The sequence below is a fragment of the Kogia breviceps genome, chromosome 13 (genome assembly GCF_026419965.1).
Source record: "Kogia breviceps isolate mKogBre1 chromosome 13, mKogBre1 haplotype 1, whole genome shotgun sequence".
NCBI lineage: Eukaryota > Metazoa > Chordata > Mammalia > Artiodactyla > Physeteridae > Kogia > Kogia breviceps.
In genome coordinates, this window is record NC_081322.1 from 40214765 (window position 1) to 40242696 (window position 27932).

General features: G+C 37.4%; 1 protein-coding gene across 3 annotated transcripts in view; it reads left to right on the top strand.

Annotated features, from left to right (window-relative positions):
• Positions 1–27932, top strand: part of AFG1L (AFG1 like ATPase) — a 201286-nt gene that overhangs the window by 108787 nt on the left and 64567 nt on the right. The window lies entirely within an intron of this gene.

Here is a 27932-nt window from a genome sequence, read left to right on the forward strand (position 1 = left end):
CCATCCCTGGTCGGGGAACTAAGATCCCACATGCCATAGGGCAACTAAGCCCGCGCACCACAACTACTGAGCTCGTGTGCCTCAACTAGAGAGCCTGCGTGCCACAAACTACAGAGCCCACACACACCACAAGTACAGAGTCTATGTGCCTTGGAGCCTGCACGCCATAACTAGAGAAGAGAAAACCTGAATGCCACAACTAGAGAGAAGCCCGTGCACCACAACGAAGAGCCTGCACGCTGCAACAAAAGATCCGACGCAGCCAAAAAATAAAATAAATAATAAATCTTTTTTTTTTTTTTTTTTTAAAGGAGAGTGAAGATACAATAGGACTAGTTAAAAGAGAAAGAAATTAAAGTTATGGTACTGATGAAATAAGAGATCAGAGAGGAAAAAATGTAAAATCAGATGAAAAATGAGCTGGCAGAGCAAAAATAAAACAGACTGAAGGTGGACCCATTAAAAAAGTGAAAAGTGTTTTAGCAAAAGTAAGTAAAGAATCAACACTACTGAAAATAAAATCAGCAATACAGAGATCAGAGTTAAGAAAAGAATCACACTAAATGAAGTCAGAATAGTCAGAGATAAAAACTATTACAGAGAAAGTGCTAGTATGGAAAATAGACAACAGAGATCAAATATTCACATAATTAGTATTTCTAAAAGAGAGAACATAAAGATAAAAGAATAATGTATTTTTCTGGTGCAAAACTGCACTTCAAGGGTAAAGAGAGAATCCTACAATCACATAGAAGAAGAACCAAAGGGAAAAAAATCAACCTGGACTGAGACTTTTCCACCACAAGTTGATACTGGAATAGAATAGAATAGTTTTTACTTTATTAAAAAAGAAAAGATGTATCCTCTTGTCAGCTAGGCTGTTATGAAAATCCAAGCCCAAAGGTGTATATTTTTGGATATATGGTAACTCAAGAATTACAGCCTTCATGAAGCTTCCTGAAGAACTTACTTTAAGATTTTGTACTACCAGTCAAAGCTAATAACTTATTAATGGAGATATTATTGTAAGAAAATGTTGGTGGTAGGACATTGAATTTGATTAAATAGTGTTTTACTTTGGTCCATATATCAGACAAAATTTTTTTCATATCATGTGTGAACTTCTGTAGTTGAGTTAACTACAGAATGCAAACAATATAAAAAAGGGGCCTCAACCCACACTAGCAGTTTGAGTAGAGAAGATGGCACATGTAAGGAGTATTTCCTAAGGGCAGATTAGGTTTAAATTAAGACCTAAATGACAAATTAAAATTACCAGGCAAAGTGAGAAAGGGCATTCATCATGGAAGAAAAAACACATGGGAAAGACAGAAGCATGAGAACTACAGATTAAAAATGTTGTGATTAGTACTTAGCTCATTGAGTTTTCATAAAATAACTATTACTATTCTTCTGTTTACTTGAGGCTTGGGAATTTATTTAAAACTCACATTTTCCCCCACCCAACATAAAAGCAGAATATGTTTTGTATTGTATGTAAGTGGAAAATAAAAACATTTTGGTAGTTAACATTCCCTTATTTATATAAAAAGGTGGTTAGTATTATGATTATTGTGCCTGCTTCAAACTTGAAACTTCGTTATGACTTGATGTCCTGATTTTGCTGATTTATTCTTGAAGAATCTTCGTTGTGATTTTAGTAAAATTTAGGTAATTCTTCTGAAGTATGCAAACAGATATAGTTTTGGAAGCATTTGTTGGTATCTACGTAGCACCAATTTATAAAATTAAATACATCTGTCTCAGTCTCTGCACTGCAGTATTTTAAAGCAGACTGTGATAGTCTATACCCAGGGGTTAATAAACTACAGCCAGTGGCCAAATCTGGCCTGCCACCTGTTTTTGTAAATAAAGTTTTATTGAAAGACTTAATGCTCATTTGTTTATGTGTTTTCTATGTCTGTTTTCACACTACTATTGTTGCAGAGTTGCGTAGTTATGGCAGAGAGCTATGGTCTTTAAAGCCTGAAGTATTTACTGTCTGGCTTTTTAAAGAAAAGGTTTTCTTACCCCTGATCTATACAACATACAAAGGACAGAGTGACAAACAACTGTTAAAAATAAAATGTAAATAACACTTGTTTTCCATAAACTGTGAGTTGTTTTATTTGATGGAAATTAATGTGTCAGCATAGATTCATTAGTAGGTCTTGGAGAAGGCAGCATTTCAAGAACTTGCTGGATAAGTGGTTGATTGAAAGGAGGATGCTTGGTGAACTAAAGGCAAGAGGGTGGTCTAGTATCAGTTACAAATAATTTGGTAACTTGAGAAATATCAGCTTTGCTAGGATCAGCTTTCTTAGAATGTCTTCAATTGTATACATTTAAAAATAATAGTATCTTAAATGTACATGCATTGAATAATACTTGAACATAATCTCACTGCATTGTAAACATTATTTGAAACTATTGTGGTTAAAAGAAAAAGGGGACCAACTGATATTTTGATCAGAATAGTTTCTTAGGTTAATTTCAACTGGACTGCTATTATTAGCCTTCTTGATAAGTGGGTTGCCGGGCAAGCTTTGCTCTTCCCATGTGGTCAAATCTTGCACTCCATATTTTGGAGGGTGTTTTGTATTTAGGTAAAAAAATCTCTCTGTTCACTCCATCACTTACACCTACATCAGCCATTTTGTTTGATTCATTCTGTAATGAGCCCTGAAAGAGATAAATGCTATACATAATTTTTAGAGTTAAAAAAATTCTCCATGTGAATTTCATTAACTTTCTTTCTATGATTTTCTTATTTGGTTTAACAGTATGGACAAATCTAAAATAATCCCCTCGTGGGAAATATTCCTGTACAATATCGTATGTAGTATTTTTGCCACAAAATGATGGAATCTGTTATCAATTATACAGCACTTTAAGTCTCGTTGACACTAACATTTTAGCAAACTACTCCTTAAATTTTTTACTTCTATTTAAAATTAATTGAGTTAGGTGATTAATAGATTACTGAAATGATAACTGTAAGCTGGTCAAAAATAACTAGCAAGGAATTCTACAGTATAATTTTCTCTTTGATGAGTGTCAGATGACAAAATTGGAGAAAAATAAGATACTAGCATTAAATTTATAAATATGAATTTTCCTTTTCCTGGTAAAAGAGTTGCCCACTTGGAAAGCATCATAATCTGATTTGGTTTAACATTTGTTGAGTGTAAATATGCAACACATAAAAATACTTTGTAATCTAAGGTAGTAATAGTTTTGTTATTATTACTATTTTTATAATATTAGTTTAATGTCAAGCAATGACTTCATTTCTTCATTTCTTCTAATGTTTCTTAGCTGTTATGCATCCTTTATCTAAAGCTTGAAAAAAATAAATTAAGCTATGTATTAGCCTTTATGTTTTTGTTTCCTGAGGATTTTTTTCTGAAGGATCTTATACCTATAGTGAACTTTTTTTTTTTCTATACTGAACACTTTGAGACTATTACCATGGTGTGCTCTCTAGTTATAAACTTTAGCAAAATTGTGTATAACCCTTATATAAAATTCTTCAGTGTTCACCCTTTGTCCAGCCACCTGCATAAGGATTTATAGACTTGCTAAGTGTATTTTTGCTGTTTTTTCCGGCCACAATTTTCATTTCATTGGTGAAATTGATTTGTCAGTTTGTTCATTATAACTTTCAATACTAGAGCTTTCACAGGGCTAAATAATCAGAATCAGCCTTTGAGGTCAGTGTCAGCCCCACTGACCTCCACTGTGTTGTCACCTGAGTCAGCCTAGCAGGGGATTAATCCTTTGTTAGTGTGATAATGTCTTTACTTATGAGTTGGCTTTTTAATACTTAAGATTGAAAGAAACAAAAGACAGAACAAAAGTAGTAAATTGAAATCCTGAATTGAAAAGAGTTTTGGCTTTCCCCCCCAAACCACTAGTGTTCATTTGAATTTTAGTATTTAATATTTTAAGGTACAAAAATTACTGTTTGACTTGCAAAACATTCCTATAATTAGCAAGTTTTAGGCAGATAAATTAAGTAAATTACCTAAGATATTTTCATAAACCTATATTATATATGTTTGAAAAAATATATTTTAAAAAATTGGCTATAGTACAGGCATTAAACTTTATTTGTATTAGTGTTTTTGTGCTGGGTCCATGAAATTAATAAGTATCTAGAATAAAAATTGTTGTGATACGGATTTCAAATGTAATTTTGTCCATCTTTATACCAGAATGTACACTTTCTATTAGTCAGAGCCTACCTATGAAAAAGTAATTTTGGATGTATGCCTTTTAAAATACTATTTTCCATCAATGTCTTACATAAAATGAGAATAACTATTTCCCATGAAATATATAAATATATATTTGTATTTGTATAATTATATATAAAATACATAACTACATATTTATATCCAACTGGAATGCAGCAAACTATTGCTTATATGTAAAACACGTACTGTTTAAGTCTTGAATTCTCTTCTCTTAGAATAATAAATAGTTATTTTTGGTTAAATTACAAGAAATCAATTCTTTGATGACGAAAATGGTTTAAGGGAAGTGTGTCTTAAATATGAATTAGCTGTTTCTTTGACTCATGAGACAAATTAGTTTAATTACATGTGGCAATTTTCTTGACTAGTGATGTAATGTGAAATAAAATTCTCCCTTTCCCCTCCCTGAAAACTCAAGCCAATTAATAGAACTTTTAAGCTCTTTGTCATAGGCCACCATGGAGGTCTGCAGAGAAGAACTTTAATCCAATCAACATTTCATTTAGATCATGAAAAGAAAGCATGAGGAGAAGCTCCTGTAAGAGAGGGTGTTACTATGATTCCAACCATGAAGAGATGTGAGGAATTTGTCAAATTAACCAAGAGGTCCTCATATTTAACGCATAAATGTGTCAAAACTAACAGAATAATTATTTAATTGCTTGAACTCTATATTGAGAAAACTCTAAAAAGCCACAACTGTTTTCTTCAAAGACTTCACTGTTAGGCTGGATGGACAGGGCAAAGGGAGGTTGTGAGAAATCCAGATAGCAAATAACACTGGTCGGAGCTGGTCAGAAAAGGGAATAGATAATTAGACGTAATTAGCGTGTATGAATTGTTGTCTCTCTGCCCTTAGCTTGAATAAATTTTGAAGAAAAAACCCTAGTGGTGAAAATCCTTTGATGTAGGAAGAGTCATTGTGGTTTGGCAGCATAAAGGCAGTGTTTTATACTTCTTACATAATGGTGGTGATACAGAAAGAGTGAATGGATCCGCTTCCCCCCGCCTTTTGCTTTATAGCAAGGACTTTTGGATTCTCTTGAAACAAAATGCATCACAAGTTTTCAGTTGTTAGTAATGAGGTAGCAGACCTCATCAGTGCTCAGAGGAAGCCATCTTTAGCTTTTGTTTAAGTCTTAATCACAGTTTTTTTTTCTTTCTGGGAAATCTGTTTTCTTAAATCAGCACTTATTTTCCCTTCGTTGCTTGCACCTCCAATAAGAGAAAGGAATAATGATCAAGAAAACTAAATAGAGGAGTTAAAAATTATCACATAAAAGACTTAATACTTTTCTGTTTTTAATTCCATATGAAAAAGATGCTTACTATATTCCTTTTTGCCTCAGATTGGTAACACTCTAGTGAGGTTGTTTTATATTAAAATGTATAAGAAAATGTATAGAGCATGATTTTAGCCTGGTTTTTAAAAGAACCTATTTTTCAAATTGAAATTACAGAAAGTAAAGTGGTAACTATGTTTCTATTTCACTGTAGTTAAGTTCTTAAATGGAAATCAGTTTGGTTTCAAAATGTTACTCAGTAGGTTTACTGTACTTACTTCAGGGACTTAGCGGAAATACAGGTTTGGGAGCCTGGCTCTGTGTGGATATTCTGTGTCTATTACTGGGAACACAAGAAATATTCTTGAGAAAGAATTGCATTTATTTTCAAATTTTCTGAGACCTGAAACGATAAATCATCTAAAATGTAGTAACAATTTATTCTGGTAGCTGAATTATGTTCACTTTGACTATCTAAAATATTTTTAAAAATTAGCCCTCAGCAAAAAGAGAAATTAGCTATTTCAAAACTCTAATGTAAATCATGTATTTGGTGCGGGTGGCTAAAACAGTTTACACTTTAATATCAGAATAGTTTATCTCTAAGTTTATATTTCTGATAAATTTTTACCCTCTTCCATCAGCTATTTTGGAATTGCATTTTAAAAAAATTACCCTTCAGTTACTTAAATGTTCAGATTTCCTTCTAATTAATATTCTTTTAACATATTTTATTTGTAAGATTTTCTGCAGTAGTCATCAGTGATCCATTTCTTTTTTTAAAAATATTTATTTATTTTTGGCTGTGTTCGGTCTTTGTTGCTGCGTGCGGGCTTTCTCTAGTTGTGGCGAGCAGGGGATACTCTTCGTTGCGGTGCGTGGGCTTCTCATTGCGGTGGCTTCTCTTGTTGCGGAGCACGGGCTCTAGGTGCTCGGGCTTCAGTAGTTGCGGCTCACGGGCTTAGTTGCTCCGCGGCTTGTGGGATCTTCCTGGACCAGGGCTCGAACCCGTGTCCTGTGCATTGGGAGGCGGATTCTTAATCACTGCGCCACCAGGGAAGCTCCTATGTGATCCATTTCTCAGTGTGTAATCTGCGAATCTATTTTTATAAGTACTGCTTTGCTTTAGTGTATTTTTGTTCTGATATTTTGATTCTGGATACACTTCTTTCAAGCCACAATGCTCTGATATGCTTTTGGCTACTTAACCCATTTTGCATATTGTGCCATTTGTAGAATAAAGTAGGCTTTTATACTTGAAGTTGATTTGAACTCTGAAAGGCAACACCTGAACATCTCACAAAACTGGATAATTATGGCTGATTGTGTTTTTCAGGTATAGGTCACAGGAAATTCATTTGGGGTAAAGTATGTACAAAGCTAAGAAATATGCAGATTTTCTGTTGTAGGATTGTGTAAAAATTATTTACAGTTAATACTTGCATAAAGGTTAGAAAGGTTGATGAAGTGATATTTAGTTTTGCTTTACTATTCACTGCATGTCAGAATGTAATTATGACTGATTCATGAAACTGTCTTAGAAACGAACCATCTTTATTAAAATGCTGATCAAGATAAGAGCTGACAGTAATAAAGAATAGAACATTTTAGTCTTGTTGCTTTTGAATGATTGCTAATTACCCCAGAGGTCATGTATAGTGCTTGGTAGGATTCATTGACATTATTTCTTTTAAGTCTGCTGTTTCAACAACATCTGAGCATGAAGACACAAACTGTGTGCACACTGAACAATAGTTTGGCCAAGTTTTTGAGGCTTCAAGATATCCAAGAAGTCTTTTCCTGCTATAGTAAATTTAGCTTTCTCTCTCAAAATTATAGTATATTAGGGGTGCTTGGTCCAAAACACTTTATATATTTATTTACTACTGACTATATCTATACTTCCCATTTTTAAGTTGGTGTTAAATAGTATATGTAGGTTATTGAGACAATGACCACTCTGAATAATCACACAAATATATAAAATTGATAAGAACAAAGTATAGATTGGCACTTAAATTAGACTTAATAAAAAGACTTCTTTTTTATTATATTTTTGCGGTACACGGGCCTCTCACTGTTGTGGCCTCTCCTGTTGTGGAGCGCAGGCTCCAGACACACAGGCTCAGTGGCCATGGCTCACGGGCCCAGCCGCTCCGCGGCATGTGGGATCTCCCGGACCGGGGCACGAACCCGTGTCCCCTGCATCGGCAGGCGGACTCTCAACCACTGCGCCACCAGGGAAGCCCCAAAAAGACTTCTTAATGTATAATCAGAATGTACTCTTACTATCTGTAGTCAGTATTCAGCTTGTTTTTGTTGTTACTAAATGTGAACTTTGTAATTTGTCTCTGAAGACATGTGGAAGCTCTGTTAGTGTATTCCTCAGCCAATAATGAATGAATAATAATTGCTAGGATTCATAGATTAGAAAAATATAGTTCATTAACTGAATAAACTCTGGCATAATGTCTAAAATAACTTAAATCTTTAAAATTCTTAACAACTGAAAACAGAAGAAACTACCCAGTCATGTCACATATTTATGTGGTTTCCATGATACAGCAGAAAAAACAGTGGGTTAAAAAGGCAGTCTGTTGTGAAACTGGCTCTGTCACTGACTTTGGGCAAGTCTCTTGAATCTGCTTGACTTGACTTTTTTTATTTTATTTTTTTTTTTGTGTGTGGTACTCGGGCCTCTCACTGTTGTGGCCTCTCCCATTGCGGAGCGCAGGCTCCGGACGCACAGGTTCAGCAGCCACGGCTCACGGGCCCAGCCGCTCTGCGGCACGTGGGATCCTCCCGGACCGGGGCACGAACCCGTGTCCCCTGCATCGGCAGGCGGACTCTCAACCACTGCGCCACCAGGGAAGCCCTGACTTGACTTTTTTTCCCGCTGTAAATGATGGGATTGGACTACAAGACTGCCAAGGCCCTTATCATGCTACAAATTTTCAAAAAGATTGTTTCAGAAGTTTACTTTTAAGTTATTTCTTTTGAGCTATGATAGATTTCTCCCCCAAACATTGTCCTAAATGTGGTGTTTAAGTCCTGGGCTAGCTAGTCTACAAAAGCCTAATTGCCCAAGTAGCTCAAATATTATACCTTTCTAAGATAAAATAGAAGAAAACAATATTCAGATTTTAACATGCATTTATTAAGTGCTTAGTCACTGGGGTTACAGCGATGAATATTGTCCTGAGGTGAATTCTGCCATCAAGGAAATCAGGATGTTCTAGTCAAGAAATTAGACACACCAACAAATAATTATAATACATTATAGGAAAAATACTCTGCTATGATACAGAATGAGTGAGGAGTGATTAACTGTGTGTTGGGAGATTATAATGCTAACAGTTATATAAAACAGCAATATATTAAAGTAAAATCACAAATTTTAAATAAGTTTTCTACCTTCTGTAATGCTGATAATTATAGAGGATGAGTGGATGAAATGGAAATTTTTGTGAATTTTGAATGGACTCCTGTATGTGTCTACAAATTTTAGAGGTTGATGAAACTGGACCTTTGTTTTGCCTTTAAAATTTTAAATTATTTATTTATTTATTTATTTATTTATTTTGGCTGTGCCAGGCCTTAGTTGCGGCACGTGTGATCTTCGTTGCGGCATGTGGACTTCTTAGTTGGGGTGTGCGGACTCTTAGTTGTGGCATGCATGCGGGATCTAGTTCCCTGACCAGGGATCGAACCTGGGCCCCCTGCATTGGGAGCACGGAGTCTTACCCATTGGACCACAGAGAAGTCCCTGAAATTTTTTTTTTTTTAGTTTGTTTTGCCTTTTTTTTCTTGTGTGTGTGTGTGTGTGTGTTTTGCCTTTTAATTTCTTTATTTAGATGTATCACTGTCATCATTCTTAGTTTAATAGTCATGCTTACGATTTCGTTTTGCTTTAATTGGAATGAAGTAGAAGCTTTCTTGAGAAAACTGGAAAAGGCTTAGAAGGGAGAAGGTGAAGGCAGAGGAAGAAAGCTAAAAATAGTTTCAGTGTATGTGGGAAGTTACCTGACATGGAACTAAATAAGATATGAATAGTGAGAGCTGAGAAATACAGAACACAAAATGTGTAGAAACTCTTTTTGAGGGGGGAAATGGTAGTAGGAAAGGGGTTGTACTCTGAGTTACAACTGGAGGTTAAGAGAGCCTATTTGACTTTGGAATATCCTCATTGTGGGTGGAAAAGGCAGACTGCAAGCACAGGGCTATACACATGTTAGACATTTTGTAATTTGGGGGTGGCTGTAGATAGGATGATAATTCAAACTGTTTAACAACTGGTACAGCATTGACAGACCAATCAGAATGGGTGCTGGGCTGTGAACATCAGTCATGCCATACTGGTAGAGGCTAATGGGTACAGCCTTGCCTGTAAATAAAAGTAAGTGTGTGTGTGTTTGTGTGTACACACATACTCACAGGGTGTCACAGTTTGAAGGAGCCTTAGAAACATTTATCCTACCACCTCGTTGTGCAGTGGAGGTAACTGACTCATGCCTAAGATCATCTTACCTAAGATTGCCCAGCTACTGGCAGAGCGAGGTCTGGAACCCAGATTTCCTGCTTTTTACTGAGAGTTCTTTCTTCCAAACCACGTTGCACAGTGTGTGTGTGTGTGTGTATTAACATTATATATTCACTGTATTTATATATTATAATCTTATTGTCTTTGGGTAGAATTAATTCTCAATTGCTTTTATCAATAAGAATATTGATAAAATATTTATCAATCTTTATCTTTCGTTTATAAAAGTATAATTTACCTTATTAATCTACCTTTAGTCGTGTGCAGTGATAAGTTAAATATAGTGATATCCAAATCTTATTTTAGCTTGTAGCTTAAAATTTACTCTTCAGATCTTTTATCAGAGATAAGAATAAGCTGAAAGATTGAATTTGTCTTCTTTCTCTTTCTCTATTCATCTTCAGATAAAAGTGCTAATGAATAGTGAAATGACAAATAGTTGAGCAAATACAATGAAGAAAGAGCAGAACCAGAGTTTAGAGTATTTATAATGCTACCCTGGATACTAGAAGTCTTAATAATGAACTCTCTGAAAATAGACAGAAACATATTATTGAGATTTAGTTTTTCTTATTATTCTAAAAGTTGTGATTATAGTGTAAATGAGTCATATGCATTATGGACTTTGTGAATTTATAGTATGGTTACATATTTTGAGATAGAAAAGTTATTATTTACCTCTGATTATTTGTACAGAAGAAGGAAAAATCTTGTGGCTAAATTGACTAGATTTGAAAAAATAGAGTTTGCAAAGCTGCATGTATAGTGGGAAGTTCCTATTCGCCTGGAAATGTATTACCCAGTTCCTTTTTGTAGGAGAAAATGAAACTTATAGGAGCTGCAGTTATGCATTTGGTAGCATGCTTATAAAAAAGATTCTCGGGACTTCCCTGGTGGCGCAGTGGTTAAGAATCCACCTGCCAATGCAGGAGACATGGGTTCGAGTCCTGGTCCGGGAAGATACCATATGCCACGGAGCAACTAAGCCTGTGAGCCACAGCTACTGAGCCTGTGTGCTGCAACTACTGAAGCCCGTGCACCTAGAACCCATGCTGCACAACAGGAGAAGCCACTGCAATGAGAAGCCCGCACACTGCAATGAAGAGTAGCCCCTGCTCGCCACAACTAGAGAAAGCCCGTGTGCAGCAACGAAGACCCAATGCAGCCAAAAAGAAATTAATTAATTAATTAATTTTAAAAAAAAGATTCTCAAAAGGTACATGCATCAACTTCTTTCCAGTACATGTCATTCTTATGTTTTTCTTTTTTTACCTCCAGAATGAGAACTCTGGTTTTCTTGGATAAAGTAAACAGCGGAAGAAGAATGGAATATTAATTAAAATTCTGTTTGTTATGACAGAGCTGGAAATGTATAATAGCTGTGATTTCAGTAAGATAGCTACCAGCTTTTTCCAAGCACCACTATTTGGGCACAATACATGGAGTTCTCTACAATCTTTCCTTTTATAAAATTTCATGAGATATATATGAAAGTGTGCTAGGTTAAAAAATCCAAACACCATATTAATGTGTATATATTACATATTGAAAGTTCCCCCTTCACTACTCCCCACATTCTCTCCCCATTACCTTCCACCTTCCACCCCAACCTCATTACTACTTTCCTCTTCAGGAGTAACCACTGTTAAAAATTTGAATGTGGAGGAGTAACATCAGCATCTTGGCTGAATAAGATACTTCTTGTTCATGTTTCCCCCTCCACCACCAACAATTTGGCATCCATCCACAGACCTTTGTGAGAGCTGTCAGATTCAGCACCATATACACCAAGGGACCTGGGAGGAGGCTTGCCCATCCATGTGTCAGGCAACACATACAGACCTCAGTCCTTTCTGTGGACCCTGCAGTGGCCCATGAACCAGCTCCAGCCATCCTGACCATGGTCTGGGAGCCCCTGGAAACACTATCTTAAACAATCACTCAAAAACTAGGGAGAGCCTTTGTGGATGTCCGGATTTTTAGTGGAGAGGTTCCACCACACTGTTGGAGCAGAAAACAAATACGAATTTGGATGCATTGGAGAGGGTAAGAGTAATATTTTGACTTTATCCACATCACTGTCGGCCCAAGGCAGCACAGCTTGGGACCAAGCGGGATCTTGGCCTGTGAGTTCTCCTGCAGGGGAAAGAGCACATGAATGATCTTCCAGCTTCCCAAGCTATGCAGATGCTTCCAAAGAGGCTCATTTATCTTTTGCCCCATCCAGAGTACTGAATCATGAGGTACATGACTGGAGGGTGGGAAGAGGCTGGGAGAGCAGCAGATAGGACTCTTGGAGGACAAGAGGTGGATCCTACTGACTGCTTCATGGATGCCATCAAGAAGCCTGCCCACCAGCCCCTGGGACACCTTGCCCACAGATCCCCCCCCAACTGGTCCAAGTCATTCCCAGTGCTTTATGTATTCTCCCCCGCAACCCCCCGCTCTGGGGCTGGTGCCCTGTGTGTGCTCCTAAGAGCTAGCTTTAGCAGATGATTTGTGAGCATGTTCAGAAAGTCAACCTGAATATGCAGACCAGGGAGAGACCACAAACTTGAGCTATAGTGCCACCTTTGGGAAAACAGAAGAGAGACTGTCAGCACTCAGCTTGGTGTGTTGCAGGATCCAGAGAAGGCATACAAGCTTAAAAATTCTTCCACAATAGGGAGCAAGAATTATCAAGCAGGCGTATCCTTAGAAGAAGCGGTCCCCAACCTTTTTGCTGCCAGGACTGGTTTCCATGGATGGGGAGGGGGGATGGTTCAGGCAGTAATGCAAGCGGTAGGGAGTGGCAGATGAAGCCTTACTCACTCGCCCACTGCTCACCTCCTGCTGTGTGGCCTGGTTCCTAAGAGGCCGTGGACCAGTACTGGTCCATGGCCTGTGGGTTGGGGACCCCTGCTTAGGAGGTCTGAGAAAGCCTCAAAATCCCTGGTAGGGCTGATGGAAGGTATTTCTGTCCTGAAAGCACTTAGTAAAGACTAGAGGCGTGACTTTTACTTCAAATGTGAAAACAGCAACACAAAATGTCAAGGAACACAAAAAATCAAGGAAATGTGACACCACCAAAGGATCACAATAATCTTCCAATAACTGATCCCAAAGACATAAGAGCTATGGGATTTATACCATAAGGAATTCAAAATAGCTGTTTTAAGGAAACTCAGTGGCTTTAAAAAAACACATGAAGACAATTCAACAAAGTCAGGAAAACAATACACAAAGCGAGAAGTTTAACAGAGATAGAAATCATAAAAAAGAACCAAACAGAAATTGTGAGGCTGAAGAACACAATGAATGAAATGAAAAAAAAAAGCAATAGAGAGCATCCAGTATCACACCTCATCAAGGAGAAGAAAGAATCAGTGAGACTGAAGACAGGGACTTTAAAATTATCTAATCAGAGGAGAACAAAGAAAAAAGAATAAAGAAGGACTACATAATCTATGGGATGCCATCAAAAGAAACAGTCTATGAATTATTGGGGTTCCAGAACAAGAAGAGAGGGAAAGGGGGTAGAAAGTTTATTTAAAGAAATAATGGCAGAAAACTTCCCAATTCTGGAGAGAGAGTTGGATATCCAGGTTCATGAAGCTTATAGGTCATCAAACAAACTCAACTTAAAGAATCTTCTCCAAGACACATTATAATAAAACGGTCTGGGGCTTCCCTGGTGGCGCAGTGGTTGAGAATCCGCCTGCTGGTGCAGTGGACATGGGTTCGATCCCTGGTCTGGGAAGATCCCACATGCCGTGGAGCAACTAAGCCCATGAGCCACAACTACTGAGCGTGTGCTCTAGAGCCCAAGAGCCAGAACTACTGAGCCCGCATGCTACAAATACTGAAGCCCACGTGCCTAGAGCCCATGCTTCTCAACAAGAGAAGCCACCACAATGAGAAGCCCACGCACCACAATGAAGAGTAGCCCCTGCTCGCCACAACTAGAGAAAGCCCACATGCAGCAACGGAGACCCAATGCAGCCAAGAATAAATAAATAAACTAAATAAATTTATTTAAAAAACTGTCAGAAATCAAAGACAGAGAGAATCTTAAAAGCGCCAAGAGATAAGAAACTTGTAACTTATAAGGGAACCTCTGTAAGGCTAGCAGCAGATTTTTCAGTAGAAACCTTACAGGCCAGGAGAGAGTGGGATGTGTTTCATTTCAAAGTGCTGAAATTAAAAAAATTTGCCAACCAAGAGTTGCTCTTTTGAAGTAAAGTATAGATAACAACTTTCTCAGACAAACAGAAGCTGAGGAAGTTTATTACCACTAGAACTGCCTGACAAGAAATGCTGAAAGGAGTTCTTCAAACTGAAATGAAAGGACAGTAATTAGTAACATGAAAATATATGAAAATATACCACACACTGGTAAAGGTAAGTACATAGTCAAATTCAGAATACCCTGATCCTGTAATATGGTGGTGTGTTAGCCACTTAACTCTAGTATAAAGCTTAAAGGACGAGAGTATTAAAAGTAACTATATAGCAACAATAATTTGTTAATGAGTACACAGCATAAAATCGGTAAACTGTGACATCAAAAACAAAAAAGATCAGGTAGTAAAATGGTAGTTTTTGCATGTGATTGAAGTTAAGTTGTTATCAGTGTAAGATAGACTGTTGTATCTGTAATATATTTTATGTAAGCCTCACAGTAACCACAAAACAAAAATTCACAGAAGATAAGGAGAAGGGAGTCATAGCATACCACTAGGAAAATTATCTTTTCACAAAGGAAGGCAGCAAGAGAGGAACAAGGGAACTATAAAACAGCCATAGAACAATTAACAATATGGCATTAGTAAGTCCTTACCTATCAATAATTACTCTAAATGTAAATGGGTTAACTCTCCAGTCAAAAGATACAGAGTAGCTGGGTGGATTAAAAAAAAAAAGACCAAACTATGTGCTGCCTACAAGAGACTCACTTGAGTTTTAAGGACACCTAGGCTCAAAGTGAAGGGATGAAAAAAGATATTAAATGCAAGTGGAAACCAAAAGAGAGCAGGGATAGCTATACTTACATCAGACAAAATAGACTTTAAATTAAAAACTGCAATAAGAGGCAAAGAAGATCATTATAATGATAAAATGATCAATTCATCAAGAAGATATAACAATCATAAAAACATATGCATGCAACATTGAAGCACCTAGGTATATTAAGCAAATACTAACAGATCTGCAGGGAGAAGTAGACAACATTACACTGGTAATAGGGTACTTCAAACAATGGGCAGAGGAACTGAATAGACATTTATCCAAAGAAGACATACAAATGGCCAATAGATACATGGAAAGAAGCTCATCATCAATAATCACATCAGGGAAATGCAAATCAGAACCACAGTGAGATATCACCTCATATTTATTAAAATGGCTGCTCTCAAAAGGATAAGAGATATGTGTTGGGGAGAATATGGAGAAAAGGAAACCTTTGTGTAATGTTGATGGGGCTGTAAATTGGTGCAGCCACTATGGAAAACAGTATGGAAGTTCCTCAAATAATTAAAAAGAGAGCTAGTATATCACACAGCAGTCCCACTTTTGGGTATTTATTCAAAGGAGATGAAATCACTATCTTGAAGAGATATCTGCATTCCCATGTTCCTTGCAGTGTTATTCAACATGTGGAAACAACCTAAGTGTCAATCAATGGGTGAATGGATAAAAAAGATGTGGCACACACACACACACACACACACACACAGAGGAATATTTTTCAGCCAAGAGAAAGAAGGAAATCCTGCCACTTGTGAGACAATAGATGAACCTTGAGGGCATTCTGCTAAGTGAAGTAAGTCAGACAAGAGAAAGACAAATCCTGGATGATATCACTCATATGTGGAATCTAAAAATGCTGAACTGATAGAAACAGAGAGTAAGTATATTGGTGGTCACCAGAGGCTTGGGAGTGGGGGAAATGAGGAAATGTTGGTTAAAGGATACAAACTTTTCAGTTACGAGATGACTAATGTACAGTATGGTGATTATAGTTAAGGATACTGTATTATATACTTGAAAGTTGTTAAGAGAGTAGATCTTAAATATTCTTACCACAAAAAAAGAAATGGTAATTATGTAAGATGATGGAGGTGTTAACCAACGAATGCTACTGTGGTAATCATTTTGGCAATATACCAAGTGTATCAGTTAAACAACTTAAGCTTACACAATGTGATATGTCAATTATATCTCAGTAAAGCTGGAAAAAAGTTAGTGTATATCTTCAAGCATTTATATGCATACATGTCTCTGTATATGCCTAAACATACAGTTTTGTTTTGTTGTAAATCAGTGGGGTAATAGTTACATCTTAATCTGACTTGTGCTTTTATCCCTTGGAGGTGTCCTAGAGATCTTTTGATCTCAAATATGACTCTTTCTCATTCTTTTAAATGGCTGCTTTGTATTTCACATTATAGATGCACTATCATTTTTGTAACTAATCTGCTATTTTATACTTAGGTTTATTTTAGTTTTTTGCTTTTTAAATAATGCTTAAAAAGCCTGTTTACAATTTTTTTTTTTTTTTTTTTTTTTTTTTTTTTTTTTTTTTTTTTTTTTGCGGTACGCGGGCCTCTCACTGTTGTGGCCTCTGCAGTTGCGGAGCACAGGCTCCGGATGCGCAGGCTCAGCGGCCATGGCTCACGGGCCCAGCCGCCCCGCAGCATGTGGGATCTTCCCGGACCGGGGCACAAACCCATGTCCCCTGCATCAGCAGGCGGACTCGCAACCACTGCGCCACCAGGGAAGCCCTACAAATGTATTTTTAGTTGCATGAGTCAGTGTTTTCTGTAGGTTAGATTTCTATAAATGGAATTTCTAAGTCAAAGTTTCTATGCAATTAAAGCTTTGGTTGGTTTTGTCAAATTACTCTGTATTTGTCACTGATAATTAAATGGTGAAATTGAATTTACAAATGGTAAGATGCCATATTTTTAAGAAGCCACATTAACCCTTGTATGACACAGTAGGATATAAATAAATGACAAGAAATCATGTGGAGTTGAGGTAATATAATATGCTCTGGGAATTTTATTAGAAGTTGCTTCTACATACTGAGTCAGCAACAGGTTATTGCAAAATCGTAATTACCAAAATATTTAAGAGTGGTGGAATTTTTGAACTTTTGTTCTATGTCTTATTCTGAACATAGGAGGTATGTGTAATGGTGAAGAGCACATGGTTTGCAGACCTGAGTTCAGGTCTTCTGCTCCCTATGAGCTAAATAACTCCAGACAAGTAGAGATCAGACTATTTGATCTTTTTAAATTTCCAGTACTGCATTGGTGAATTGAGGCCAATAATTCTATCTTTATAGGTTGTTGTAAAATTAACTACCAATAAATGGTAGCTGTTGTAATTTTTATTCTTCTGTGGCAGTTTTACAAAGATAACCATGACTAAATATTTATTTCCTTGATTAAATGGCCTTGGGGCATCCTCTGTATAACGAATAGAAAACATGTAACCTCTCTGTAGCATCCCTTGGCTCAAAGATTACCACTTTTCTGATGAACGGAAACAGTCTCTTCTTACAAACATTAGGATTCTTTGTCTTGTTTTCCATTTCTGTGCCAAAACAATTTGATAGGACACGACTTCATCAATTCTGTTGCTCACCGTCCTGCCACATAGCTATTTGGGATGCACATTGATATCTTAGATCATCCAAATTAATTAAGTCTTATCAGGAAACTGATAAGCTAACGGCACTCAAAGTCTTGACCAGGTTGACAGTCAGTACAGATTTTTGCTTTCCACAATTTCCTATTTCCTGATAGCTTAAAGATGATAAATAGCATACTTTACTAGAGTCCACATATTTTCTAGAAATCAGTATGTCTAAGGTAAAGCATATGGAAGAGAAAGTTAAGTCGTTGACATTTTGAACAAGACCTCTGGTTCACAGCAGCAGTTGCCACAGTCAGCTGTTTCACCTTTCCTTTTAGAGGTGGTAAGAGTGGTGGTGTGATTGAAGGACCATGGTTCCATCTCAGATTTCCAAACACTGACAGGAAGACCCTACAACTGTTGTGCTGGCCTTAGTGCTATACTTGCTGAGCTTGATGAGGTGTGCCACCAGATGCTGGTGCTTTGCCTTCTTTTTTTAAAAAAAATTTTTGTAATTAGTTACTTTGAAAATATTTTTAATGACATATTCAGAAACTTATTATTTCAAAGGAATATTGGGATGTTCCAAATCATGGTGGTGTTCAAAAAGATAAAGATGTCACCTCATTTACAATAGAAGATGTGAGTTGAAAACTTATGGTCATCTATAAACTTATGGTCATTGTGTTTGAGATGTTGCAATCCTTTGCTGGACTCATTTGTAGTATCTTACCACCAGGTCTCCTTCTGTCCTTTCTGTACATTCCCATAGTTTTTTTTCTAGGCAGATTTGTTCCAAACCCTTTTCATCTACTCAAACTACTCCAGCTTTAGAACATTTCTCTAGCCCACATTAAGTTTTTTCAATCCTTTGTTTCCTTGTTATTTTATTTTTTTTCCTTTGTTCATTCAAATAGTGCTTGACAACTCAGAGGCTTTTATGTCCATTACCCCCATTGCAGAGTAATGCTGATTTCCTTTTCACCTCACTTTATCCAAACATAAACAAGAAGGGTATCAATGCTACCGATCTCTGGCTCTGTGAGTCTAGGATCATAAACAGCAACCCTCCGTCATCCTGTGGCTTTAGTTACCACCTGTGGTGGACATTGTGGTTATTTCCCCCAAATCCATTTCATCTTTCTGCTTTTGTGTAGTAGCCATTTGATTTGCATGGAACTGATCAGAGGTGGGGCCCGATTAGGCCGAGCCAATGATTCTCTGCCTTCGCTGCCCATTAGAATCGCTGAAGGAGCTTCAAACAAGAGACAAATTCAGCCAACCAAACCCTCCCTCACAAAAATGCCTGGGAGTGGAGCGTCACTTTCTGAATAATTCCCAGCTAAAGCTAACATGCAGCCAGTGTTGAGAACCACTGGTCTACTCACCAGGGTATTTCCATCTTCCCTGCCACTTGCATTGACTTAAGAAACTCAAACCTAAACCAGTTAGCTTGTGCCATTCTCCAAGCTACATGAATTGGTTGTGGTGGGTATAATCAGCTTAATCAACATAGCCCAGGACTTTTGTTTTATGGTTGTGGAAATATTTTCTGTTTTATCTCTTTGGTGTGAGGAAATCCTGCTTTGGGATGGAACTCTTACTTGGAGGAGACAGAACTTCTTGGCAGAGTTTCCTGTCTCAGCTGAGTTTTAACAAAGACTTTCCTGGACCATACTTTAGTTAGCCTCCTCTGACCCCTATTTTCTACTCGGCTTCAACTTTGGCCTACAGTGTCTGTGTCTATCTGTGCTGAGTCCAGTTTTAGCAAGAATCTTGCTAAGTCAATTCCCATAAAAGTTCCTTGGGAAGAGGACTGTACTGGTTGGCTTCTTTCTGTAGTTCCTAACATACTAACTTATACCTAAGCATTGCACATAGATGAGTTTGCTAATGATCCATTCAGTTAATCAGCATTTACCAAGCATTTACTATGTACTAGATGCTGTGCTAGGTACTGGGGACACAATAATAAACAACATAGATATGGTCCTTGTCTCATAGAACTTAACAGGCTTGAAACCCAAATCTGTTTCTGTTATCTTACTCATTGTAGGAAAACTTCCAGTTTGTTATGTGTGGTATAATATATCTGGACGGAGTCTCTAAAACGCTGCCCTGTATCATTTTTGTATGGAGCTAGGTTGTATATAAATAAACAGATCTGTTCATTGCAGTATAGCTGCTTCTCCAGATAATCATCAAGACTAGATGCCTCACTTGGTTAGCATATGAGCAACAGAAGTAGGACTTTCCCCAGCAGGCTAACAGAGTACTGCAGGAACTTCCCAATAAGCTCACATGAATTTTTTTAAAAATCATTTTATTTTTATTTTATTTTATTTTATTTTTTTAACATCTTTATTGGAGTATAATTGCTTTACAATGGTGTGTTAGTTTCTGCTTTATAACAAAGTGAATCAGTTATACCTATACATATGTCCCCATATCTCTTCCCTCTTGCATCTCCCTCCCTCCCACCCTCCCTATCCCAACCCTCTAGGTGGTCACAAAGCACCGAGCTGATCTCCCTGTGCTATGCGGCTGCTTCCCACTCTCTACCTATTTTATGTTTGGTAGTGTTTATATGTCCATGCCACTCTCTCACTTTGTCCCAGCTTACCCTTCCCCCTCCCCGTGTCCTCAAGTCCATTCTCTAGTAGGTCTGTGTCTTTATTCCTGTCTTGTCCCTAGGTTCTTCATGACCATTTTTTTTCTTAGATTCCATATATATGTGTTAGCATATGGTATTTGTTTTTCTCTTTCTGACTTACTTCACTCTGTATGACAGACTCTAGGTCCATCCATCTCACTACAAATAACTCAATTTCGTTTCTTTTTATGGCTGAGTAATATTCCACTGTATATATGTGCCACATCTTTATCCATTCATCTGTTGATGGACACTTAGGTTGCTTCCATGTCCTGGCTATTGTAAATAGAGCTGCACTGAGCATTTTGGTACATGAGTCTTTTTGAATTTGGTTTTCTCAGGGTATATGCCCAGTAGTGGGATTGCAGGGTCATATGATAGTTCGATTTTTAGTTTCTTAAGGAACCTCCATACTGTTCTCCATAGTGGCTGTATCAATTTACATTCCCATCAACAGTGCAAGTGGGTTCCCTTTTCTCCACACCCTCTCCAGCATTTATTGTTTGTAGATTTTTTGATGATGGCCATTCTGACTGATGTGAGGTGATACCTCATTATAGTTTTGATTTGCAATTCTCTAATGATTAATGATATTGAGCATTCTTTCATGTGTTTGTTGGCAATCTGTATATCTTCTTTGGAGAAATGTCTATTTAGGTCTTCCGCCCATTTTTAGATTGGGTTGTTTGGTTTTTTGATATTGAACTGCATGAGCTGCTTGTAAATCTTGGAGATTTCTGTCAGTTGCTTCATTTGCAAATATTTTCCCCCATTCTGAGGGTCATCTTCTCATCTTGTTTATGGTTTCCTTTGCTGTGCAAAAGCTTTTAAGTTTCATTAGGTCCCATTTGTTTATTTTTGTTTTTATTTCCATTTCTCTAGGAGGTGGGTCAGAAAGGATCTTGCTGTGATTTATGTCATAGAGTGTTCTGCCTATGTTTTCTTCTAAGAGTTTTACAGTGTCTGGCCTTACATTTAGGTCTTTAATCCATTTTGAGTTTATTTTTGTATATGGTGTTAGGGAGTGTTCTAATTTCATTCTTTTACATGTAGCTGTCCAGTTTTCCTAGCACCACTTATTGAAGAGGCTGTCTTTTCTCCACTGTATATTCTTGCCTCCTTTATCAAAGATAAGGTAACCATAAGCCCACATGAATTTTGCATTGCTTTGTATATCCAAGCAAGAGCCCTGGTCGCTTGAACATATCCTGGGGTGGCAACATGGCAAAGTAGTTAAGAATATCAACACTGTAACCAAAATGCTTGGGTTTGAATCCTGAGTCTACCACTTTTGTGCTCTTTGACAATGGGCAAGTTTCATAACTTCCTCTGTGTCTTATTTTCTTATCCATCTGTAAAATGAGAATATTAATAATAATGCCTACCTTTTAGAGTGGTTAAGAGAAATATAAAGAGTTTAGAGGTTTCTGGCACAAGGTACGCCCATATATGTTTGCTCTTTGATGATGTTGATGATAAAGATAGGCCCACTTATTTACATCTCAAATTCTCTTACTGGTTTTATGGCAGTCTTATTATGAGATCTTTTAAAATATGAGCAGAATCTTCATGTGTAGTTTGCAGAAGAGGGTAATCATCAGAGATTAGTTTTTACTTTCCTTTTTCTACTCATGAGAGAGGGGAGATCATCATCATCATTGGACTCCAGTCCTGCTTTGTGGGCCTGTGAGTATATGGTGCTGTGCCCCGAGTTAAGCAGGCAGCCCCTGCTCTCTTGGAGTTTACCTTCCAAGACTGACAACATCAGTTTAGATGATCAAGTAAAGGTCATAAAAACAGTGAACTGTGAGTTGGCCAGACACTTTAAACATAGAAAATGGAAGTTTACTGTAATACAATCCATTAAAGTATAGATTTAGTATAGATGCATATATTTCATACACAGTTTTGGACTAAATACCTGAAGGAAATCATAATAGAATCATACAGTATGGGGACTTCCTGGTGGTCCAGTGGCTAAGACTCCGTGCTCCCAATGCAGGGGGCCCGGGTTCGATCCCTGGTTGGGGAACTAGAACCCACATGTCACAACTAAGAGTTCACATGCTTCAACTAAAGATCCTGCATGCCACAATGAAGATCCTGCATGCAGCAACGAAGATCCTGTGTGCCACAACTAAGACCCTCCACAGCCAAATAAATAAATAAATAAATTTTAAAAAATTGAATCATACAGCATGGATCTCTAGAAGAGCAATTAGCATCTTTATACTGAGCAGAGGTAATTACTTTGGGACAGGGATGGAGGAGTTGGGGAGCAAAAATTAATCCTGTAAATTGTGTAAGGTGAAAGAAAAATGAACCTGTGGCTACTGCTTAATAAAGTAGTATGCACACACTACCAAATGTAAACTAGATAGCTAGTGGGAAGCTGCAGCATAGCACAGGGAGTTCACCTTGGTGCTTTGCGACCACCTAGAGGGGTGGGATAGGGAGGGTGGGAGGGAGGGTGACACAAGAGGGAAGAGTTATGGGAACATATGTATATGTATAACTGATTCACTTTGTTGTAAAGGAGAAACTAACACACTATTGTAAAACAGTTATACTCAAAGATGTTAAAAAAAAAAAAAAAGCAGTGTGACATGGTGGGAAGACTATGGATTTGGGGGCAAGAATGATCTGGGCAAATCATGGCTCAGCTACCTACAAACTATGTGGCCTCTCTGGAGCTCTACGAATTCAAAGGAAAACTTTTCCCTTCCAACTGTAGCTGCAGAAAGGGTAAGATTTGTGGCTCAGCTTAGAAGCAAGTATATATAGGTGTGGTTTTTAGCTTCAGTCCTGGCTTTTTTTTTTTTTTTAATCTCACAACTATTCTTTCCTTTTTTACTGTTTTTTAAAAAATGCCTTCCTGGGCTTCCCTGGTGGCGCAGTGGTTGAGAATCAGCCTGCCGATGCAGGGGACACGGGTTCATGCCCCGGTCCGGGAAGATCCCACATGCCGCGGAGCGGCTGGGCCCGTGAGCCATGGCCGCTGAGCCTGCGCGTCCGGAGCCTGTGCTCCGCAACGGGAGAGGCCACAACAGTGAGAGGCCCACGTACCACAAAAAAAAAAAAAAAAAAAAAAGTGCCTTCCTGTATGCTTATTAATGGAACAAGAATATTAGTGATTGTATTGGTTCACTAGGGCTACCATAACAAAATACCACAGGCTGGGCGGCTCAAGCAACAGAAATGTATTTTCTCACAGTTCTGGAGGCTGGAAGTCCAAGATCAAGGTGTTGATGGGGTTGATTTTCTCTGAGGCCTCTCTCCTTGACTTGTAGATGGCTCTCTTCTCCCTCCGTTTTCACATGGTCCTTCCTTGGTGCACACACGTCTGTGTTACCAGTTATATTGGATTAGGGCCCACATAAACAACTCATTTTAATGCAGTCACCTTTGAAAGGCTCTTATCTCCAAATACTGTCACATTCTGAGGTACTAGGATTAGGTCTTCAACATATGAATTTGCAGGGAACACAATTCAACCCATGGCAGTGATTTAAAAAAAAAATTAATAACCTCCCTCATACATTTCTTTTTTTTTTTTTTTTGTGGTACACGGGCTTCTTACTGTTGTTGCCTCTCCTGCCGCCGAGCACAGGCTCCGGATGCACAGGCCCAGCAGCCATGGCTCACAGGCCCAGCCGCGCCGCAGTATGTGGGATCTTCCCGGACAGGGGCACGAACCTGCGTCCCCTGAATCGGCAGGCGGACTCAACCGCTGCACCACCAGGGAAGCCCCCTCATACATTTCTTTAACTTTCAAATAGGAATATAAAAATGATTACTTTGTTCTGTGTATGATTATTATGAGGATTATAATGAGAAATTCACCTCAGTTGACTGGCACAGTTGAGTCACATAATAGGTACTTCGCAATTGTTAAATATCTTCCTTTCCTGCCTTTGGCAGGGGAGAGAAATTCTGAAATTGCTTGATTAAAAAAAAGAGACACAGACCTTACCTGCTACAGTGATAGGGTGTGGGTGTTTTAAGTGTCAGAGACAACTGGAGTAGCCAGGGAAGGAGGAGTGGGGCAGTGGAGAAAAAAAAAATGTTTTTATTTACTTTGGAGCATGAGATGATCGAGAAAGCAAAGGAGCTGAGGTGGTTTGAGGTAGACTCCAAAACTCAAAAAGCCCAAAGAAGAATTTAGCCCTGAAGTGAGAGAACTTCAGCAATAATGTTAAGAATTTTAGACTGAAAGGCATCATGATTCAATTCCTTTATTTTATGGAGGAGAAAACTGACCTCCAGAGAGGTTAAGTAACAGGCTAAAATCACATAGCTAAGCAATTGGTGGAAGACTAATCAACTGTGAAAAATTATGTCTATGATTGGGAGGAGCAGAATATGATAACTTGAGGAAAATATCTGAATTCTACTAGACTGTCAGAGCTAAAGCTGTATCTTATTGATTATTGTATCTCCAGTTACCCGGGATGTGCCCAGCGTATAGTATTCAATGATGATTGTTAGGATGATTCAAAATAAATATTGAATTTGCAGGGGACTTGTTAAACCATAGGTTTACATTTTTGTGAATAAAACAATGCAGCATACTTATGAAATATATAGAACATCTCTAGTCATTTCTTTCTTTTTCTTTTCTTTTTTTTTTTTTCTGGTACACGGGCCTCTTACTGTTGTGGCCTCTCCCGTTGTGGAGCACAGGCTCTGGACGCACAGGCTCAGTGGCCATGGCTCATGGGCCCAGCCGCTCCGCGGCATGTGAGATCTTCCTGGACCGGGGCACGAACCCGTGTCCCCTGCATCGGCAGGCGGACTCTCAACCACTGCGCCACCAGGGAAGCCCTGGAATATCTTTAGTATCATCCTGCAGATCAGTATACAAAAAATTACATTAATAAGTGAGTTTCTAAGACTGCTGGATCTAAGGACACTATTCAAAAATCAATTGTATTACTTTATACCAGTAGCTAATACATACCAACGAATGCACATACACTACTGGTGGGAGTGTAGGTTGCACAATTACCTTGGAAAACTGGCAATATTCACTAAAGCTGAGTATACTCTTATCCTATGATCAGGCAGTTACTCTTCTAGGCAGTATATATCCAGCAAGAGCATATGCACATATGTACCAAAAATCATGTGCAAGAATGTTTGTGCCTGCATTATTTGAAAGAGCTAATAACTAGAAACAACCCAAATGTCCATCAACAGTAGAATGAATCAATAAATTGTGGCATATTCACATTGTGGGTATGATACAACAATCAATAATCTACAACTGCACAAAACATATGGATGGATGAATCTTGTAAACCATAAAGGAGCCCATTCACAAAAGAATACATACTACATAATTCTACTTATATAAACCTCCAGAAACAGGCAAAATTCTATGATGCTAGAATCAGGATACTGGTTACCTTTGGAAAGGTAAGAGAGGATACTAAGGGGGCTTCAGAGGTGCTAGTAATGTTCTGTTTCTTGATTGAACTGAACACCTATTTGTATTCTTTTCTGTGTTTGTTACACTTAAATTATAAAAGGCTTAAAAGTATATATTGAATTTTTATATATCATTGATATCTTAGAAGTAGTATCACATGATTATTTTAAATGAGACTGAAGCAGCTGTCAGAATGTATATGTCAGTATGTATATTTGAATGAATAGCTGCCTCAAACAATAAGTAGAATTTAAAAAGATATCCCCACCCAGTCTCCCACCCTTTTTTTGATTCAGTATTTTTTTTGTGTGCTCTTACTTGTTGTTTACTTATGGAATTGTATTTTTAACAAACAAAATAGTACAGTATGCAGTATAGCTTTTCAGTATTTAAATAGTTATTTCTCAGAAATTTTAAGGTATCAAAAAGGATTAAGCTTAGAACTGTGTGTAATATGATCCCAATTTCTCTATCTTTCTGTCTATCATCATTTGTAGGTGTAAAGAAAAAACTTGGAAGGATATAAGCGATAAGCAAACTTTTTTCTGAGAAGGGGGTAAACTTTCTATTTTTATATTTGATATTTGAATTTTTTATAATAAGCATGTGTCTCTTTTTTTAGTTTAAAAAAGTACACTTTTTAATAACTAAGCAAAAAGGTAGATCTTAGCTATTAAAGTATTTTATATCCTAGAACTAGAAAAAGTCTCAACCTTTTTTCCTTTTAAGCTTACTTATTAAAAATGTATAAAACCTAACAGTTGAATACTGTCAAGAAAAACACCAATAATTTAGATCTTTAAATTCCTATTTAATGTCATCACTTACATAAAACATAAAACTTTGATTTATGTGGTTGGTTTTTTGTTTTTTGTTTTTTCTGTTTTTCCAAATTTTCTAGAGTAAGCAATATTACTTTTATAATAAAAGTATTTAAGGGAGGCAAATCTTTATTATTTCAGTCTTTGCTGATGAGGTTAATATGTTGTACTTTTAAAGGATTTTTCTCCACTATATTTATTGTTCTTTTGTTCCAACTGGGAAGGGAAAAGCCAGACTGGAAGCTATAAAAAGTTATTTTGTGAGATGCTGTTTTTCTAATGGTATTATTAAGAATTGCTAAAAATACACACAATAGATCTTGAGGAAAATGCAAACTGTTGGAATACAGTTCTTTTAGAGGCATATTTTTCTTTCCAAAGTCAAAAGCCTTTGACTCATGAATATGCTCCCAAGGGTGCATTAACCTCCCTCCTTTTCCTCCTCAAGTTTCCTAATTGCATTTTTAGCTTGTGTAATTGTATTTGTCCTTTGTATACGTAAATATACAAACCATTTTAAAATAAATTCACTTTGCTGGCTGATTAGTTTTATGCGGTTGAATTGGATGGTGGTAGGAGGTCACAGGTCTTGTAAATATCCCTGGAAATTAGGAAATTGCTTAGAGATCAGGCCCTTTTGACTAGATTCATCCTCAACTTGGAAATAAAGTTAGTTTTCACCTTCCTCAATCCTTCTGCACAGTGGTTTGAAGACTCTAGCTTAAGTGAGTAAGATCAGAAATTTTGAGGTTTATTTTTCTTTAAAAATATAAACTGAGTGTTAGTATTTTTCAGACAATTAAGGGCTAACATCTAAGGGCTTCAGTTATAGTTCTTCTGCTGCTGATTAGGTATTCCTTGGTGGTGATTAGTGAATGTACAAATGCAATCATTCGGTAGGGTTTAATCACTCATATGAGAGAGAAGTTCGTTACCCAGAAGGAGAAATTGAAGCTTGTATAACTTTCATTAGCCTTATTTTTTTAATAGAAAAAAAATAAAGAAGAATAATTTTTGACTAAATTAGGAATATTGAGTAACATAAGATAAATTGTTGTTTAAAAGAAATAGAGAACCTGGGGAAATACACTTATGTGACTATACTTTTCCACCATGTAGTATATTGTCTGTATTAAAGGTAGCTTATGAATAGTTGGCCCTTACCAAACCAGGACAGATTTCCCTCAGAGAGAGAGAGAAAGAAGTGCCACCTGAACAAGTGCATTTCCTTCTTTCTTTGCACTGGGTGGCTCAGCCCCACAGTCATAGCAGCGGTCAGGGGAGGAAATGTCTCTTTCCCAGGTTTCCTACCTTAACTCAAA